The sequence below is a fragment of the Oryzias latipes genome, chromosome 1, assembly GCF_002234675.1.
Source record: "Oryzias latipes chromosome 1, ASM223467v1".
Classification (NCBI taxonomy): Eukaryota; Metazoa; Chordata; class Actinopteri; order Beloniformes; family Adrianichthyidae; genus Oryzias; species Oryzias latipes.
The window spans coordinates 23,550,072-23,563,965 of NC_019859.2; positions in this window are offsets into that span (position 1 = coordinate 23,550,072).

Here is a 13,894-nt window from a genome sequence, read left to right on the forward strand (position 1 = left end):
GTGGTTCTCGAAGGGAGCGGCCAAACGGTCAATGGTGCCGGGTAAACACATAGCAGTCATACTGGAAAATGAAATGAAATGAAATGAAATGAAGTGAAAATGGAATGCTGCCGAAAACACACCTCATCTTATTTACACACTGATTATACATTATACATTTACATTTTCTTCTTCTTCTGGATGATCTTGGTGTTGGGGGTTGTTACCCGAAAGTGTATGGAAAAATAATTGTCTCAAGGAATTGAACGGAGCCTTATGCCAAAACGAAGTTGTGAATCAAATTGTGAATGTCATCCTAAAGATGTTGTGAAAACCTAAAGATGTCGTGAAATAAATGTTCTTCTGCAAGAGTTGTCTGCTGAAATAAGCGACTCGTCGCATTTCGGGCAGACACTCGGCAGAATTGCAGGTTACTCCCCTAGGGCGGGTCTGTTAATTAACCCACCTGCTTAGCGTCCTATTTAAGTCAGGTGTACAATTGTTCATTCTCTCTTACCTTCAGCGCTCATTCTTTGCCCCTCCCTCCTCCCCGGCTTCCACCTGTGGGCTCCGTTACGGGGGTTGTTACCCGAAAGTGTATGGAAAAATAATTGTCTCAAGGAATTGAACGGAGCCTTATGCCAAAACGAAGTTGTGAATCAAATTGTGAATGTCATCCTAAAGATGTTGTGAAAACCTAAAGATGTCGTGAAATAAATGTTCTTCTGCAAGAGTTGTCTGACTGAAATAAGACTTTAGAATGTTGTTGATCTCTTAACGGGGAAATTGTCTTGATAGCCATAGCTCTGTTGAAATTTTTGGCGGTGCTAGGCGTCAGCCGATTGTGTAAATGTGGCAAGGCCAGTGGTTCAGGAACAATAAAAATAGGGACTCAGACCAAGCAAAGATGTGGTTCCAAAGTTTAAAAGGATGTATTATAAATAGTGTTTAAAACACAGACCAAAAAACCACACTTGGGATAAAACCACTAAGGGCTCAGAGCCCAACTGCAAAAAAAGAGCTGGTAACTCAAAAAAACAAATCAACCAAAACACCCCACTCAGATGCAGGTGTAGAAAGTGGACAGAACCCAGAGCCCACGGGAAACAACACAACACAAAAAAGGTTAACCTTCATTTGAGTACCAGTCACTGTTGCAGGTGGCTCTGAAACAAAAAAGAAACCAAAACATACAAAAGTCCCGTACGGAGCCAGTAAAACAAGCAATCAACCAATTCAAAACAATGTAGCTGTCATGGTGAGGCATAAAAACGGAGTGACCCAAACGCTGAAACCCGGGAGGAGACTTAGACTAAGAGGTAGGTTTAGGAGGTTTAATTTGGCAGAAGGTGAGTAGTGGCGTTTTTCCCAGGGTGAGGAGCGTCGGCTGGCTGGAGGAGTCTTGCAGAGCGGGTCCAGGAGCGAAGCACGTGAGACCAGAGGATTGCGACCAGGTGAGTACCAGAGCTGGATTTTCCTGAGGCAAAGCAAGAGGAACAATTAGTGACATGGAGCATGATAACATACTGGAGCGTGGCTTGGCCAGACTAAGCACCGTTGGAGGAACAACGAACTGGCGTCGACTGAAGGTCCAAGGGATCCTTATGAAGGCTGAGGCAGTAATGAGGTGAGTGAGTACAGCTGGTCGCATCCAAGGCAGAGAAGGCGGGGGAGGGGGAGAGTAACTGACAGGCCACCGTGACAGTACCCCCCCCTCAACGACCGCCACCTGGCGGTCCCAGACAACGGTCAGGATGGTCACGGTAAAAGTCGTCGATCAGCACAGCTTCCGGGTTCGCATGACGCTGTGACGCGGACCTGCTCGAGACCTGGTGGAAAATAAGATGATTTAATCCTGGGAAACTAAAACAAACAAGCCAGTGGCATATCTTTTTTTCTCCCCTCTTCTTTTTTTTCGTTATTCGTCCCAGTGTCATTCCCCCCCACCCCCCGAATTTTTCCAAAGTAAACCGAACGACCTGGAGAGCTGCAGCAGCGAGGAGGATCTGGACAGCCTGACAAGCTACATCGACGAGCAATACGAGCGTTTCGTCATGGGAAAAACCCCTCAGTCAGCCAAGCCCCCACCAAGCGGAGTCGAGCCGAAGAATCACCGGGGCTTCTTCACCGAAGACGGAGTTCGAATCTAACGCGTGGGATATGCTTCTTGGCATTGATGCCAAACTATCCAGCTTTGACAGCCGTCTTTCCCTCCTGGAAGTTCTTCACCGGGAATTTCAAGAGATCAAGGAAGCTCTAGAATTTTCCCAAAAACAAGTGGAAACCCTGACCGCGGAGAATTCAGCACTGAGAGAGTCGGTAAGTTCTCTTTCTGATGGAATGATCCGACTCTCTGAGGAAAATAAGAAGATCAAAGAGTCCATTCTGGATCTTCAATCAAGATCCATGAGAGATAACCTGGTGGTCATGGGAATACCAGAAACGCCAGAAGAAAACGCAGAGGAAAAAATTAAAAACTTTATTCAAACCCAGCTAAAGCTTCCAGAGGAAAAAGTTAAAACCATAAACTTTCACCGTGTGCATCGCATGGGAGCAGCGAGATCTGGGAACCGCAGGCCCAGACCCATCGTGGCCAAGTTTGTCCTTCACAAGGAGAAGGAAGAGGTGAGGCGCCTTGGCAGGGAGCTCCGGGGAACCGACTTCAGGATGGATGACCAGTTCCCCAAAGAAATCTTGGAGCGTCGAAGGATCCTGTTCCCCATCAGGAAGAAATTTCTGAATGAAGGGGCCCACGCTGTCATCTCTGTGGACCGACTCTATGTAAACGGACAGCTCCACCGCGACCCAAATGTCACTCCCTGGCTCTTCTAAATCAGATATGTATCCACAGCCTTTACACTCTCTGCACAGGTGTCAGTTTATGCTTATATGTGACACACTGGGCATAACTCACGGGGCATAAAGGTTTTCCACTTTAGGTAAAATCACCACCAATCTCCTCAGCAGCTTCAAACCTGTTTATGATAGGTTTGTTCTGTTTCTACCCTCCCTGTTTCCTTAATTATCACGCCCTCTGCACTCCTTTCCCTTTTTTCTTTTTTCACACACTATTACCTTCAGCTCACCTAAGCTGCCACATAACTCAGCCACTCTACAATAGTACTGATCTGCACAACACACTCAGACACTCAGCATGTCCAGCATTACATCACATGCACTGTACATTACACATAAAGCCTCATAGCAACATCAAGCACACAATGTTTACATATATACTCATTTTTGCATCAATCAATAACATACAGTTTTAGCAATCACCTCAACAGCAGCATGTCCACCCTAAGGTTAGTTACTTGGAATGTGCACGGAGCAGGAACCAGAGAGAAGAGACTGAAAATAATGACCAAATTAAAAGATCTCAAAACTGATTTTGCGTTTCTTCAAGAAACTCATATGTCTAATTCCTCAGTGAATATTCTCGCCACAGCAGATTTTCCCAACGTATATTCAGCCTGTTATAATTCTAGACAGAGAGGAGTAGCAATTATGATAAATAGGGAAATTAAATTCACAGAAACTAGTGCAGTCATAGACCCAGAAGGAAGATTTATAATAGTCACTCTTTCCACTCAAAATATGCAGCTATGTTTAGCTAATGTGTACGCCCCCAATGTAGATGACCCTAAATTCTTTCATTCCTTCTTCTCTGCGCTATCTGAACAAACAGACAAATCGCTAATTATTGCGGGTGACCTCAACATGTGTTTAGATCCAGAGATGGATAGGCTAAATAACACAGGAAATCTTAGAATCTGGCAATCCACAAACACTGTTAAACAGTACATGGAGGATTTTGGTCTTTGTGATATTTGGCGTTTATTCCACTCCACAAAAAGAGCTTATACCTTTTTTTCCACAGTTCATCAATCATACTCCAGGCTAGATTATTTCTTGGTTAACAGCTCCTTGTTGAGCATAGCTACGGAAGCACAGATCCACCCCATTACTATCAGTGACCACGCACCAGTTTCCCTGACTCTTAAAAACAAAACATCACCACCTTCATTAAGGAGCTGGAGGTTCAATACATCGTTGCTCAGAGACCCTAACTTTATAGATTTCTTTGCTAAAGAATGGTCTTCATATCTTCAAAATAATGACCACCCAGGTATTTCCTCATGCCTTTTATGGGAGGCCGGGAAAGCAGTCATGAGAGGAAAAATAATCGCCTTCTCATCCCACAAAAAAAGAAAAGAAAACTCTAAACTATTGGATTTAGAGCAAAAAATCAGACTGTTAGAGGAGACCTACAGCAACTTTCCGGATGAACAAACTCTACAACAAATAAGGAAAGTAAGAATTGAATTAAATGAAATAACTAATCAAAGAACACAGTTTTTATTACAGAGACTACGCTTGGAGAGGTTTGATCACAGTAATAAATCTGGGAAATTTTTGGCAAATCATCCATCCATCCATCCATCTTCCTCCGCTTATCCGGGACCGGGTCGCGGGGGCAGCAGACTGAGCAGAGATGCCCAGACTTCCCTCACCCCAGCCACTTCCTCCAGCTCCTCTGGGGGGACCCCGAGGCGTTCCCAGGCCAGCCGAGAGACGTAGTCTCTCCAGCGTGTCCTGGGTCTTCCCCGGGGCCTCCGCCCAGTGGGACATGCCCGGAACACCTCTCCAGGGAGGCGTCCAGGGGGCATCTAGACTAGATGCCCGAGCCACCTCAGCTGGCTCCTTTCGATGTGGAGGAGAAGCGGTTCTACTCAGAGCTCCCCGCGGGTGACCGAGCTTCTCACCCTATCTCTAAGGGAGCGCCCAGCTACCCTACGGAGGAAGCTCATTTCAGCCGCTTGTATTCGGGACCTCGTTCTTTCGGTCATGACCCATAGCTCATGACCATAGGTGAGTACTGGAACGTAGATCGACCGGTAAATTGAGAGCTTTGCTTTTCGGCTCAGCTCTCTCTTCACCACGACGGACCGATAGAGCGACCACATAACTACGGACGCTGCTCAGATCCGCCTGTCAATCTCACGCTCCGATCTTCCCTCACTCGTCAACAAGACCCCAAGGTATTTAAACTCCTCCACCTGGGGCAAGGACACTCCACCCACCGAGAGATGGCAAACTACCTTTCTCCGGTCAAGGACCATGGCCTCAGATTTAGCGGTGCTGACCCTCATCCCAGCCGCTTCACACTCGGCCGCAAACTGCCCCAATGCACGCTGGAGGTCCTGGCTCGATGAAGCTAACAGGACAACATCATCTGCAAAAAGCAGAGAGGAAATCCTGTGGCAAATTTTGGCAAATCAACTCAAAATAAACAAAGAGAAGACAACTATTTTATCATTCATAGACCTAACAGGAAACGCAACGCATGATCCAGCTGCAATAAATTCTGTTTTTAAAAACTTTTACCAATCTCTCTACTCATCCCAAATTAATCCTTCTGACAATGACATTAATAGTTTTCTCAATAGCATAGATTTGCCTAGACCAACAGAGGAACAAATCACAGCCCTGGAGTCCCCTTTTACCAAAGAAGAGCTACATAATGCATTGACCAACATGCCTAGTAAAAAATCCCCAGGACCAGACGGCTTCCCAGCAGAATTTTATAAAGAGTTTTGGCAAATCTTAGCTCCCATTTTTCTCAGAATGACAATAGAAATTAAGGATAACAATTATCTACCTCCAAATATGAATTCTGCTAATATTATCTTACTTCTGAAACCTGGAAAAGATCTCACATCACCATCCAGCTATCGACCCATATCGCTGATTAATGCAGATCTTAAAATAATCTAAATAAGCAAAGCCTTGGCAGGAAGGCTGGAGAAGGTAGTTCCCTCTCTAATACATCCTGACCAAACAGGTTTTATAAAGGGTAGACATTCATCTACTAACATGCGCAGATTAATCAACCTCATAGATTATACAACCATCAACAACCGAGAAGCAACCATTTTGTCACTGGACGCAGAAAAGGCATTTGATCGGATCAACTGGAAATTTTTAATAGCCACCCTGAACAAATTTGGCTTTGGAAAAATTATTTATTAACTGGATTAAAATATTATATGCCTTTCCTAATGCTCGTATCAGAACAAATGATCAAACATCTCCAAGCTTTAATTTACAAAGAGGAACCAGACAAGGCTGTCCACTATCTCCGTCTTTATTTGCACTATTTATTAAACCTCTAGCTGCTGCAATTAGGCAAAGTCGAGACATTGAAGGCATTCAAACCAAAAATTTAGAACACAAAATAAGTCTTTATGCAGATGATGTTTTACTATTTACTCCAAATTCACAATCTTCCATCTGCCAAATCATCTCCCTAATTAATAGATTTTCCTCAGTTTCAGAATACTCCATAAACTGGTCTAAAAGCACAATTCTACCAATTAATTGCAATTATCTAAATTCGTTATCTATTAAAATACAAACAGGAAACATAAAGTACTTAGGTATAAATATCTCCTCTAGGCTTTCTGATCTATTCAAGCTAAACCACACCCAACTACATAAAACAACCGAGGCTGATCTCACTAGATGGAAAACTCTACCCATTTCTCTAATCGGAAGAGTTGCAACCATAAAAATGACGATTCTCCCAAAAATAACTACCTGTTTTCAATGATTCCTTCCAAACCTCCAACTACTTGGTTCAAATCATTAGACTCATTCATTTCCCAATACCTCTGGGAAGGTAAACCCCCACGGATCAGTTTAAGAACTATTAAAAAAACTAAAGATAGAGATGGACTAGGCCTTCCAGACTTCCAGGACTACTACTCCGCGAACAGATCTGGTATAATTGTTACAGCTTAAAATAATAACTTATTCAAATCAGTGCTTGTATCCCCCACCTTTTCACCTTTCTTCCTTTTACTCTCTTCCACCCCCCCCCCCCCTCACATTCTTCCCCTCTCCCTCCCCACACATACTAAACTCTAACTCTAGTTTCTCGAAGCTATATAACCTCTTTTTGTGATAGTAAAATCACAAAAAGCCTTCAGCTCTAATCTGTTTGCTCAGCTGTTGGACAGAACAAGTAAAAAAAATTTAAAAAAAAGTCGTCGATCAGGGTATGGTCCAGAATCAGGGAACGGGAGATCCAAGAGCATCCAGAACAAGAACAACGTCCAGGATCCTGCTGACAGTGAAAGCGAGGGTGCCGTCGATGGTACGGGCGGGCGGCGGGGACGTGGACGGCGGGCACAGCGTGCTCTTTGTGACTGGCTTGACCTGGGAGACGTGGAACGTGGGGTGATTCTTGAGAGCGGCTGGAAGACGTAGCCTGACACACGTGGGGTTGATGACCCATTCAATAGTGTAGGGTCCGATGAACTTGGGGGCCAATTTTCGTGAAGAGGCCTGGAGAAGAATATTACGGGCAGATAACCAAACCTTCTGGCCAGGCTGGTAATTGGGACTCACCCCCCTGTGGCGGTTGGCTATCTGGCAGTTGCTCTCCTTAGTGTGAAGGAGAGCCGCCCTGGTCTGCAGCCAGATGTCCCGACACCGTTGGAGGTGGAGCTGGACCGACGGCACTGCCAGATCCAATTCCTGAGAAGGAAACAGAGGGGGTGAGTAACCCAGGTAGGCCTCAAAGGGGGAGATGCCAGTAGCTGTGGAAGGATGGCTGTTATGGGCATACTCCACCCACACCAGGAACTTAGACCAGTCTTCTTGGTTTTGGGCCACCAGACACCTGAGAGCCGCCTCCAGTTCTTGGTCTGCCTGTTCTGCCTGGCCGTTAGATTGGGGGCTGTAGCCTGACGTAAGGCTGACAGAGGCTCCCAGAGCGGAACAGAAAGCTCTCCAGACCTGTGACGTGAATTGAGGTCCCCGGTCCGACACAATGTCACAGGGGATTCCATGATGGCGGAAGACTTGGTTGATGAGAACGTCGGCCGTTTCAGAGGCAGAAGGGAGCTAAGGCAGAGGCATAAACTGAGCTGATTTAGAAAAACGGTCTATAACAGTCAGGATCAACGTATGGCCTTGTGAAGGTGGAAGTCCGGTGACAAAATCCAACGCGATGTGCGACCAGAGACGGCTGGGTGTGGGCAGAGCCAGTTGCTGTCCTGAGGGTGGTTGGTTGGAGGTTTTGGAGCGAGCACAGGTGGCACAGGCCGCGACATACTCCTTGACTCCTTGATCACGCTCCATGGTGGGCCAGAAGAAGCGTCGCTTGAGTAGTCTGGTGGTACGGTAAACCCCCCATGGCAGGCGATGCGAGACGTGTGCCCCCACGTGAGTACTTCAGATCTTAAAGAGTCCGGGACAAAAAGGGTGTGAGGAGGACAGGAGATGCCATCAGGGATCTTGCCTTGAGCCTGGAGAACCTTGCTCTCGACTTCCCAGGTGAGGTTGCCAATAAAACAAGAAGAGGGCAGGATCGGAGAATCAGAGTTATTGTCGGAGGTGTTGTATTTTCGAGACAGAGCATCCGGTTTGACGTTGCGGCTACCGGGTCGATAAGTGATGGAGAAATGGAAACGGTCGAAAAACAAACACCAGCGGGCCTGACGAGAATTGAGGCGTTTAGCGCTACGCAGGTATGCAAGGTTCTTATGGTCGGTTAACACTAGGAAAGGTTGTTCCGCTCCCTCCAGCCAGTGACGGAAGGGAAAAATAGGCGCATGGTTTGAGTTTTCCTGAGCCTTCTTCGCATTGGGACAAGACAGCTCCCACACCGGAATCAGAAGCATCTACCTCCACAATGAATTGTTTAGTTACGTCTGGTTGAATGAGTATTGGATCAGATACAAAAAGGGACTTGAGTTTATTAAAAGCCGCATCAGCTTCCGGGTTCCAGGAGTAAACTTGGTTGACTGAGGTGAGTTGGGTGAGCGGGACAGCAATGCTGCTGTAATTGCGGATAAACCGGTGATAGAAGTTGGCGAACCCAAGAAATTGTTGAAGTTTCTTCCGGGTCCGGGGAACTTCCCACTGAGTTACTGCCTCTATTTTAGCTGGATCAGGGCGGATATTGCCAGCCTCTATGATGTAGCCCAGAAATGGAATGGTGGACACGTGAAATTCACATTTCTCGGCCTTGACGTAGAGCTGGTTTTCGAGCAGCCTTTCGAGAACTAGGCGGACATGATGCTCATGCTGAGAGGGGTCGGAGGAGTAAACTAAAATGTTGTCGAAATAGACAAAAACAAATCTGTTGAGGAAATCTCTTAGGACGTCGTTAACTAAGCGCTGAAAAACCGCATGGGCATTGGTAAGTCCAAACGGCATAACCAGGTATTCATAATGCCCAAACGGGGTGTTAAACGCCATCTTCCACTCGTCCCCTTCGCGCATACGCACCAGGTGATAGGCGTTGTGGAGGTCGAGTTTGGAGAAAATTTTAGCTTGTTGAACCAAGTCAAACATGGATTCCAGTAATGGAAGGGAATATTTGTCCTTGACTGTAATTTGTTTGAGCTCACGGAAATCAATGCATCGTCTGAGAGACTTATCCTTCTTCTCCACGAAGAAAACCCGGCGCCTACAGGAGAAGATGAAGGATGGATATGACCCAAAGAGAGGGCTTCTTGTATATAATTTTCCACAGCTTTTTTTCGGGCCCGGAAAGATTATAAAGCTTCCCCTTAGGAAGGGAGGCCCCATTTAACAGTTCGATGGAGCAGTCGTAGGGGCGATGAGGAGGTAGAGCACTGGCTTTGGATTTAGAGAAAACGGAACGGAGGTCGTGGTAACAGGAGGGAACATTAGTGAGGTCAACATCCTTAACTAGACCAGGGTCAGGTAAATTAGTAGTCGGCATGGCGGAGTGTAGGCAGTTAGCCATGCAATAAGTGCTCCAGTTAACAACACGAGGAGCATTCCAGTCAATAAGAGGATTATGTAACTGGAGCCATGAAAAGCCTAAAATTATGGGTGTTTGAGGGCACTTGGTAACAAAAAACTGGTGGAATTCACGGTGATTTCCGGAGGTAAAAATGAGAACTGGACTAGTGCGCTTCGTTATACGAGTGAGTTGTTTACCTCCCAAACCGGCAGCATTGATAGGAGTAGTGAGGGTATCGACAGAAAGTGAGAGATCCTGAACGAGGCGTTGGTCGATTAGACTATGTTCAGCTCGGGAATCAACTAGGGCTTGGAGTTCAATGACCTGGTTTTTATTACTGATTTTTACAGGAACAAACAAGAACTTAGAACTTGAGGTGAGTTCAGAATCGTCCCTAGGGGGACGATTCTGTAGGGAGAACACGTCAAAGTAAGGGTGGGGTCATCTAAGATAGCACAAGGGTTAAACACAACAACATATAAAGTAACGGCCCATGAACAGCTACATTAACTGCAAAAACAGTCAATAGTCACTGGAGGAAAACCATCAAAACACATCAGAACTGTAACCTAAAAACCTAAACCTAAAAGTTTTTAAGAAAAGAATTGGCTGGCCATTTACTACTACTATTACACTTAGATAACATCCTGGTGTATGGCAAGGATGAGGCAGGCCACCTAAACAACTTAACTGAGGTGCTGGGCAGACACCAGACAGATTAAACTATGGATATCTACGGATGTCCTTCTGTCCAAAGTCCATGAGTACATATTAAAAAGATGGCTGGTGAAACCGGATGCCCGCCTAAAACCATATCAACAAAGGAAAATGGAGCTAAGTGTGAGGGGTGGATGTGTGTGTAGCACTTGTGTCAAACTTAACCAGCAAAAGCTACACAAAGTTACTAGGTTCTATGTAGGAAGAGAAGAAAAACAACAATGGTTTAAAATAACAGAGGGCAGGTTTATTCCATTACCTTTCACAACACAAAATAGAACAACAACATAAACAATAATTTCCTCCTAAAACTGAATTTCTTTTACAAAACAAATCAGCTTTATAAAAAAATTGTATAAAATAAATTGTCCTTTGTCTCGTTTGTGCACTCAATTTGTTCTCTACCCGGGTGGGATAAGTGAATGTGCATAGGAATATTCCTTATCTCTTGTCCTGTCAGATTGGGTTCAATCCTGTTGATGGGAATCAGTAACAGCTGGCCACAACAAAGGTTTCTGTACTTGAATCTTCAACAGGATACTCTCGTTCTACGCCTGGCTTGGCATCGACTTCCAACGAAGAATTGTAGTCCGAGCTACAATTGAGGGTCATCAAAACAATTCGGAGTTTCCAAGAATTCTTAAACACGACACGTTCACAACGTAGCCGCTCTGAAAATGTTCTTTCGGCACACAACGTAACCGATCTCAAAAAAACAAAAAGTAGCTTCTTCTAATTCTTCAACTTATTTTTCTTCTTCCTTCTATAACACTGCCGATCTTTCTCTGATGGTCACGCAGCTCCTTCTCTGCCTCGTGCTTGCAAGAAAAAAACACACAGACACAAGATGGCACCCTCCACAGAGTCCTGCATGGTATGCCTGGAGGGCCAAACTGTCTTTACCACAAATGAAAAATTAACCCTTTAATTGCCTGCAGGGAAATTAACCCTTTAAAACCTGTAGGAAAAATAAGTCCTTTTTATAAGTGGGCTACATCTGTTCTGAGGAGCTAGAATGGTTATTCCCACCAAAGGCAGAGACAAAATCCTGAAGCTCCTGCATCAGACTCACACAGGCATGTCAAAGATGAAAGGTTTAGCAAGGACATATCTCTGGTTGCCAGGTATGGATGAAAGCATCAAAAGGGAGTTGCAGTTATGGGAAGCTTATGGGATGTCAAAAACATCACAAATCGCCACAAGCTGCACCATTACACCCCTGGGGATGGCCCGAAACACCCTGGTCCAAAATCCATGTGGACTATGCCGGGCCGTTCCTTGGTGAGACGTTTAACATGGTGGTAGGTGCTCATTCAAAGTGGAAGGACCCGTATCTGGTGAAATTGGCTACTTCACAAATCACCATAAAAAAATTAAGACAGAGTTTCAGTGTGTTTGGTCATCCAAAGATGTTGGTGTCAGACAATGGGACATGTTTCACAAGTGCAAAATTTGAGACATTTAAAATTGGAATTGACCATGTAAGATTTGCACCTTTACATCCATCCATAAATGGTCTAGCTGAAAGAGCAGTGCAGACTTTTAAAGAGGGGATGAAGAAGATCAAAGGTGACACCCTCCAAACAAAACTGTTAAGATTTCTGTTCAGATATTGAATTACACCGTATGCAACAACAGGTTTGTCACCAGCAGAACTGATAATGTCACGGAGACTTCGATCAGCATTTGAGTTTCTCATGCCGGATGTGAAAACAAGAGTACATGAGAAAACACTGAAACAGAAAGACCATCATGACACAAAAACAAACATTGAGAAGTTTTGGATCAAGAGACAAGGTGTTCATCAGAAACTATTCCTATGGTCCAAAATGGTGTTGAGCTCATCAGGTACCATGTCGCACAACACCAGCATGGGAACTGTCAAACTATGAAGAGGATGTGGATCAAGTTCGAGCAAGACTGAAAGACATTGTTCCAGGGGAACCTGATGCAGACCCGGAGCTGCGCAAAGATGGAAAACTGCTGAAAATTATGACACGCCTTTAAGTGTGGACTCTACAACCCCACTTCTAGATGAGTCATATGACCCAAAACCAGTGACTCCCCCTCAGGTTACACCTGAGTCACCAGTTGCACCGGTGTTGCGACACTCTCAAAGAGAGACATATTTACCAGAAAATCTCAAGGATTTTGTTAGAATGAGATCTTTCCAGGAATAGAGCAACAATGAGCTCTGGATCTCACGGGAAGGATGTGCATTCTCAGTTAGTTAAAAAAAGAACGAAAAAAAGAATTTATTTGTGTGATGTTATTCATGTTATTCTGTCCTGAGTCAAATTCCATGTGTTATACCCTGTCTCGATGTTTGAAAGTTAGATAACATCTTAAAGGGAAGGGATGTGGTATCTTGAAATTGAGATGATTGTTGTTTACTACTGGATGGTAATTAAGAGGCCAGCAGAGGCCAGGCTTACAGGTTTCCTTGAGTTGTGCTGTTTTGTGTGTTGACAATAAGAAGTGAGAAACATGGTGTCCGATGTTCAGAGATAGTTGTGTTAATAAAAACTGGTGCCTCCACACCACTGTTTGGGACCTTCATTTTTATATCAAGAAGCAAAGTTTTCCTACTTCGACATCTCTTTTTTCAGACTTTGACACTCAACACATTTTAAAAGTGCAATCTATTGACAAGACAATACATGTCAATCCGGTAATAATTAGCATCGTATGAATATATGTTACGGTTACTTTCCTTCTGCACTAAAGACAAAAAAACACCATCAATGCAGCTAATATTGACAAGAGAAATTGTAAGTGCACGAGCCCAGCCACAATACCTGCACTGACAGAGAAGCAGAAACCCGGAAGAGAGAGGCAGTCTCAGCCAAGGATGAGGGAGTAGTGATGGGCAATTTGTTTCTTTCTTGAAAGCCGATTCTTTCGATTCGACTCTTGAAAAAGAATGGGCGCTTTCGAATCCCTACTCTTTTCATAGAATTTTTTGTGGGCCATTATTTCACCATAACTTTTATGGAAATTATGGTTTGTATGTCAAAAAAAGCTTTAATGTGCATTGTATTCATTATTCCTCAAAAGCCTTAGAATTGCCTAATTCTTTGCATTTATTTCATTAAAAAACATTCTTTTGTTTAATATTTTAATCAGATGTTGGCATGCTCTTTGTTAAGATTACTTTTTATTACTTAAGCTTTTCAGTTAATCTATCTATATCTATATACCCAGGCTGTGTCCCACCAAAGTGGGGTAGCCTAGACAGGGCACCCATTCTCACCGCCCTCCTTCTCTTCCCCAAACCCTCCTCCTTCAGTGTGTGCGTGTGTGCGCGCGTGTGTGTGTATGTGACTGGTCTAAGGCCTGGTCTAAGCCACACCACACTGCACCAGGGTCAGCTGCACAGCCCAGTGTGGGCACCTCCACAGCAGGGCCTCAGCC